Below are 7,526 nucleotides of genomic sequence, written 5' to 3' on the forward strand. Positions count from 1 at the left end.
GTCGGCTGCTCGTAGGGCATTCACGAATAGTGATTTTTAGTATTCTAATTATTCAACCTCAAAGTATTCGAATAGTCAAATAATCGACAGGACTGGCCAAACTGTCAAATATTAAGTAAGCAAGTGGCGAACATTGTGAAAATATCAGATCTACATGCGTTGTGAGCATGTAGATCTGCTATTTTCACAATATTTATCTGTGGAACTGAGTTACATTAAATGTAATTCCTACAATTCCAAGTGCTTGTCTGGGTGGGGGGGCCCCAGTTCAAATATGTTTATTTTGGGGGTCACGGCCTAAAAAGGTTTGAGAACCCCTGGTATAGAGCATTAACAAATTCATCCACCAGGGGCATTGACAACTCATTCTTATGACTTCCTATCTAGACAACAATAAAAAAATAAAGATAAGCAAATATTCGACTTCGGTGAACAACGTCGAACAGTGACTTTGATATTCGAATATTGGGTGAATGCCCTAGCTGCTGGCGGGTGGCAGCAACAGAACCTTTACTCCAGCGCTCAGCTACGTGTGAATCACGTTTTTAAGGAAGTGTAGGCTGTGTACTGTACTGTACTGTATATCCCTAGCCTTGGAGTGTTGTTTAATGATCAGGGTAGCCTAATCTGCCGTTCTTTGTGTTACAACTTTTGTTTTTGTAGATGTAAAAGTAGCTTTTAGAATAATAGACTTGTACATCCAGTTTTCTTTTTGTTTTTCCTCTTTTTTTTTCTTTCTTTTGAAGTAACACCAAGTATTGTTTTGTTTTGTTTTGTTACATCACCCTTCTAGAAGAATCCCGTATTGGCAGTAGCTTAAGAGACGGGGAATGAATTAGCCTGAATCCGTAAACCCCCAAGACGTGCCTCGAGCAAAAGCACTCGACCCTCCTACCATAGGCCAGTGGTTCTCAACCTGTGGGTCTGATTAGCTTAAGTGTAACATTGTTTTCTCACTCAACAGTAAACAGACCAACATAAAGTTTAAGTACATAGAGGGTATCTGCACATTTATACAGTGACAATTTAAGGACTTTTTAATACCTCTAAAATGACAAATATTAGAGGCAGAAATTGTGAAAATAGCGCCCAGTCAAAATATGATTATTTTGGGGGTCGCGGCCTGAAAAGGTTGAGAACCACTGCGATAGGCCTACTCTCCTACAAATACTCCTACGATAGGCCTACTCTCCTACAAATACTCCTACGATAGGCCTACTCCTACACATGTGCTGTAGCAAAGTGGGTAGCAGACAGCTCCAAGTCCCCCCAGAGTTAGAATCCTAGCCTAGTCAGTTAATAATAATGATTATGATCCCTGCATGCACATTAGGCATAGATTGAATTAGCTAACAGTGTTTTTTATTATTAGTACTGATGCAACACTTTGTACAACTCCCACTTATATTTTATTTGTAGTGAATGTATGCCTGCTGAGTTAATGGTGCATGCTAGCTCCATCACCAAGCGTATTATTATTATTATTATTTTTATTGAGGGGTGATCACATAGTTTCTGTGGTTCTGTGTGTATGCCGTCTTGGTTCTCTTTATATATTTAAACACAATAAGGTTTATTTTTTCCATGCAGGATAAAATGCGCGGAGAGAACGGCATACATTATTAACCATTAGTCTGTGTAGGACGGGCTGGGTCGGCCCAAATAGAGGGACGTGAGAATGGTCATCAGCTAGGCATGGGACCATATGAAAATGTCATGTCACGATTATTGTGACAAAAGAAAACGCAATTATCGCGATAATCAAATTCCATTATCCTGGGGCGGAACATTTGCCAAAAATAATAGATCTACAAGCTCACAACTTGTGAGCTTGTAGCTTGGCCATTTTTTTGGCAAAAAACATTTGATAGAGATTGAAAAAAAGACTTAGCAAGTATGTATATTATAAGTACCTTTTACCCATTATAGAGGGTTTAAGTGGTACCGCATATGCAGCTCGGAAAAAAATAAAGGTGAATTGATCCCAGTGCATGACGGAGGATGATTTCACAATACTTTAAACCTCCACAATACGATTATCGTGAGTGTTTTTTAATCACGATAAACGCTAATATGGCTTATCGTCCCATCCCTAATCTTTCTGCCTCCGCTGTACATGAGTTACCTCTTAGTCCATGGGCCATACGAGATGTCGGTATCCAAAAGGTGGCAAAGGTTATCATGCATTTTTGAAAAGCTCTATATCTGTAGATTATAATTTGGTATGATAACCCTTTCTCACTTGTGGGTGGCCGTTTTAGCCCAAGGAATGTTTTTTTATGCAAAACAGATGTTTGCAATGGATTTAGAATAATGAAAAACCCCTAGATAGACCCCTCATATTATGCTACTTAAAGCAGATTAATTTTTTGCTTTTTTTCCCCCTGTAATGTAAAGTTAATGGGACATAAACTATAGCGGCTGATAACACCAATTTAGCCGTGTCTCAAAATATAATCTACAGATATAGAGCTTTTCAAAAATGCATGGTAACCTTTGCCACCTTTTGGATACCGACATCTCGTATGGCCCATGGACTACTGTACATGAGTTACCTCAACCCCGTCTTTCTGCCTTGGATCACCTTCTGCCCTGTTACTGTTAGGATCCCACAGAGATCACATGGATCACCTTCTGCCCTGTTACTGTTAGGATCCCACAGTGATCACATGATCACCTCCTCCCTGTTACTGTTAGGATCCCACAGTGATCACATGCAGCCTCATCGCTCCCGTTTTCAGACAGTATTTTAACATCTTGAACCCTCTTAAAAGCCTACTTAGTTTACCCAGGTCCCCCAGGGCTCAGTACTACCAGGTTCTACTTGTATTTCCCTCCACATCAAGATCTCTTGGCTGTGGAAATGGACCATCTATTAAATAAAGCTCCAGATGTCTTAACTCCAGGTTATGTGGCCTCTTGGCCTGTCTAGCTCTAAATAACAGTGCTGACCTCTGTCCTGGTAAATGTTGGTGTGTTTGAGTCTTCAGACGAGCTGTGTATGGAGTATAGAGTCGACCAGGGAACACAGAACTGTGCACAGTATCAACTCTAAAAAGTGTCTATTTTAATCACTTAATCCCTAACTACTAACTCGTAACGAGAAATAGTGAAAATAGTCCATCTATAAGCCCACAACAAGGCTTATTAGAGCTGCTATTCTATAAAGATTTTTATTTTTATAAACACTTTCTTGGCCAAAATAGGAATGCCAGAGATGATGCAGTTAAAAGCTACACAGCTGTAAGTTGTATGTGTGGTTGTCTGTCTCCCTCTCCTGGCAGAAAGAGGCAATTGCAACGACGTGGCCAATGCTGTAGAATAGAGACATAACAAACAGACCTAATGTGGTCTGACTTAAAACAACTTTATTGACGTTGTCAACCAATGTCAACCATCATGGGCGTCCATCTGGCGTTTCATTACAGACCTCTGAACATATGTTAGATGCATTGTAATGTTAAGAAGTTAAAGTGGTGCTCATTAAAATAACACTATTTGGAGGTTAAGATATTCTTTTAAATATTTTCCTAAAATGCTCTACCATACAGATTGGCTTTCAAAATCAAAATGCTATTCATTAAAATAAAATTAGTGCCGGATCTTATCTTGACAAGTCCATTTTTACCCTGTTCAGAGTTAAATTAACGTTGAGTTTTAGATAAAACTCATAAGAGTTTAAATGCAGTTTCTCAGCACTTGAACCCTGAACACCAGGCGTTGGTTCCTATTCTGGGCAACTTGCAGCGAAAACTTCCAATCTACACGCTCACAAAGCGTCTCCACGTGTGAGCTTGTCAATCCGCATATTTTAGTTTTTGGGACCCTTAAGAATTGTAACGATGCAGGTTTCATTAATTGTAATTACATATCAGAGATCCAAGTCCACATAACAGCTCTGAACAGTGTTGATAAAAACAGTTATGGAAATGGTTACACGTAATGGAACCAATTCTGTTGTTTTATCCTCGATGTGTCTACGGTATATCTACCAGCGTCTGTGCATACTTTTAGTATTAACCCTCAAATACTTGAAACACGCCTGAGTCGCGTTAGATTTTAACCACTTTAACCATTAATTTATGCTTTAACTATTGAAAAATAGCAGATATACAAGCTCACAGCGCGGCACCGAGTGCCGCGCTGTGAGCTTGTAGATCAGCTATTTTTGTCTTTGCACTTGTCCTCTAAATCAGCTGTTCTCCAAACCTTTCACGTCAAGGACCCCCAAAATTACATGTATTTGGCCGCGGACCCCCCCCCCCCCCCATATCAAAATATGTTGTTCCAGGGACCCCCCAGAAGCAAAGATTTGAGTTACAAAGGTTTGCTTTGAAAACTATTTATTGAAAAATGTGCTCTCATTTTCACGATTTTTCAAAAATAGCGGATACACAAGCTTGTAGATCTGCTATTTTTCAATAGGTAAAGCATTCAATAATTCTACCTAAATGGCGTAACATGACTCCAGTTTTCAGAGTGAAAATGGGGAAGGGGATCTTGGTTTGGAGCCCTGGGGAATCTGGTCAACTGAAGTAGAGCCTTTTTAAAGTGGTTCAACGAAACAAAAACTAGTTTTGCTCCTTGTATTTATGATTCAGTGTTGAAGTTCTCCTCGTTCTTGTATATCGGACCATAACCTCAACCCATAGCATTCCTTTCATCCTACCAGCCGGTGCATGATGCGTACAAGTCTGTTTGATTTTTTTCTTCCCTTTTATACTTCAAATACTGTAAGATAACCGGCTGTGTGTATGAACGTGTGCGCGTGTGCATGATGTGTGTGTGTGTGTGTGTAGCTCTCCCAAGCACTGTTTTTATTTCTTTGCTGTAAATAAATGTTTTTTTTTTCTTATCTTATCATGGTTATATAAGGGTAAAAATCTTGTGTGGAAAAAGGTTGATGATGTGCAACAGAGTTTAACCACTTGAGCTTCTTGTTTTATACTTTTACGTAGGGCTGTGTGTGTCGCACGGGGCAGGAAAACATAGAGCTCAGCTCCATATATGGACATCTAAGTGATGATCCAGTCATCTCCATGTATGGATATCCAGGGTTTGATGTGTTCTGACGTCACATGACTGCCAAGACTGCCGACGACTCATCACCTGGGGTCAGCTATAGACATTGAGGCGGGACGGACGGACGGACTGACGGACAGGATCTGCTGGTTTTCATAGTAAACTGCCCCCGTCTGGGAGATCGGCTCTCTCGTCTCCGCCTCTCTTTGCTGATGCGCTGGAAACAGGGACGACGTTGCATTTCCTCTCGTCTCCGCCTCTCTTTGCTGACGCGGTGGAAACAGGGACGACGTTGCATTTTCCTGGCGTTGCGTGCGCACCTGCTTGCGCAGCGCGGCCTGCTCCTTGAAGTTGTGGGCTGCAGGAGGGGCAGAAGAAACCTTTTTTTAGAGTCGTAAGTATCAGTATAATAACTAGCCAGCCCTGAAACATGACGATCGTATCTTAACCACCCGCTGTGGTTCCGGATTTGACGTGATTTCGGGCAGAGCGACTTAATTTGCCGCTTAACAGCTACACCAAACATTCAGTTTTCACAAACAAAGTACTTGAAGGACAACTTTGTTTTTTTAGAACAAGGGTTCATATTTAGATTGTAATTAGAGAAAAGAAAAATTGAGTGTTAAAATGTTTTCATTTGCTTGGTTCTATTGTTTTATCGCGTTTACTTTGCTAAAATGTGGGGCATGCGTAGTTTGCGTACGCATGTGGGCATGCGTACAAGTGGCTAAATATGTATTTTTAGACACAATAAGCAAGCCGTTTCTTTATTGCTATTTACAGTAACACTTCTAGCCCCCATAAGTCACATCCAACCATGAAAGGTTGCGTTTTATCTTGGGAATGGGTTTATTCTGTGTAAAATGACATATTTAGCCACTTGTATGCATGCCCCCAACCACCTTTAATCAAGGCTCACGCCTGTCTAAATAACAGTGTGTTCTATAATTATCTGTATCCTCTGTGCTTTAATAAGAAGCCTTTTTATCCGATCGTTTTCTGTTGCCCTGTTATTCACGTATTGACGTATTCACGTATCGCGTCACCTCTGTTCACTTCCGTGAGCGGAGATGACGCGACTCCAATACATGCAGGGCTCTGGGGCAAACCAGGAGATACAAGGAAACAGAAAACCATCTGATAAAAAGGCTTCTTATTAAAGAACACGAAGATACGGGTAATTATAGTAGGGCGTACCGTATTTAGACACGCGTGAGCCTTGATTAAGCACTTTTGTTTGTGAAATCTGAATGTTTGTGTAGCTGTAAGCGGCAAATTAAGTCGCTCTGCCCGAAACCCTGTCAATCCGGAACCATGACGGTCGTTAAGATACGACCGTCATGTTTCAGGGCTAAATAACTACCATGCTATGTAAATATGTAATCCTATTTCCACTTGGCTTCCCCCATAATGCAAAAAAAAAAATCTGTTTTTGCCAGAAGAGAAGCTCACACGGACACACACAACGTTGACGGAGTTTATGGGAAAGGACTGAAGTGCCGGAGCATAGATAGATCTTTATATCCGTTTATCCTTGAGCTTTAGAACGTGTCTGGGATTTATCAACCCATTTAGGCCTCGGATTATTGAATGCTTTAACTATTGAAAAATAGCAGATATACAAGCTCACAGCGCGGCACCGAGTGCCGCGCTGCGAGCTTGTAGATCTGCTATTTTTGAAAAATCGTGAAAATTAGAATTTTTGACCCGATTCTATAAGTGTCTTTTGAGTCCTTCTAAGGTTTTTTTTTTTTTTTATGTTTCTATTTCAGCAATCTGGCCAGCCATCGTCAAAGAAAAGGTCCTTTTCACTTCAACTGGAGCTCAGTTAGTCTGTTCTTGAGAGACTATTATGTCAGTGGTTCTCAAACTTTTTCAAGTGAAGGACCCCCAAAATGATATTTATTTGGCCATGGACCCGCATCTCAAAATATCTAGTTCCAGGGACCACCCAGAAGCAAAATTTGAGTTACAAACGTTCGCTTTGAAAATACATACATTCAAAGATTTGCACACATTTTCATGACTTTTTCAAAAAATAGCAGATCTACAAGCTCGCAGCGCGGCACTCGGTGCCGCGCTGTGAGCTTGTATATCTGCTGTTTTTCACTGGTTAAAGCATTCAATAATTCTAGGCCTAAATGGGTTAATTCTCTTCAACTTGTATACATACAGTACATAACTACTATATTCAGTCTTCTTCAGTACAAACTATTAAAACCTTGTACATTTACCTGGCGTCCAGCCATTTTAAAATACTGAACATAACTTCACTGTACACACCATGAAATGAAATGTTCTTTTTAGTTTGTTTTCGTTTTGAGTTATTTTTCCAAGGTTGTCTTAACGCCAGATATCATGAGTTTTATTGTTTTATACCACAGGGGAGGGGTGGTGGGGGGAAGGCCTTTGCACGTTTAAGTTGAGATGAAATGATAAATGTCCTTCCTTGCCGAAAAAAATGAAAGAAAGAAAGAAAGAAAGAAAGGTGAATTTGGTGTAAA

This window comes from Nannobrachium achirus (assembly GCF_963921795.1).
Source record: "Nannobrachium achirus genome assembly, chromosome: 19".
Taxonomy (NCBI): Eukaryota; Metazoa; Chordata; class Actinopteri; order Myctophiformes; family Myctophidae; genus Nannobrachium; species Nannobrachium achirus.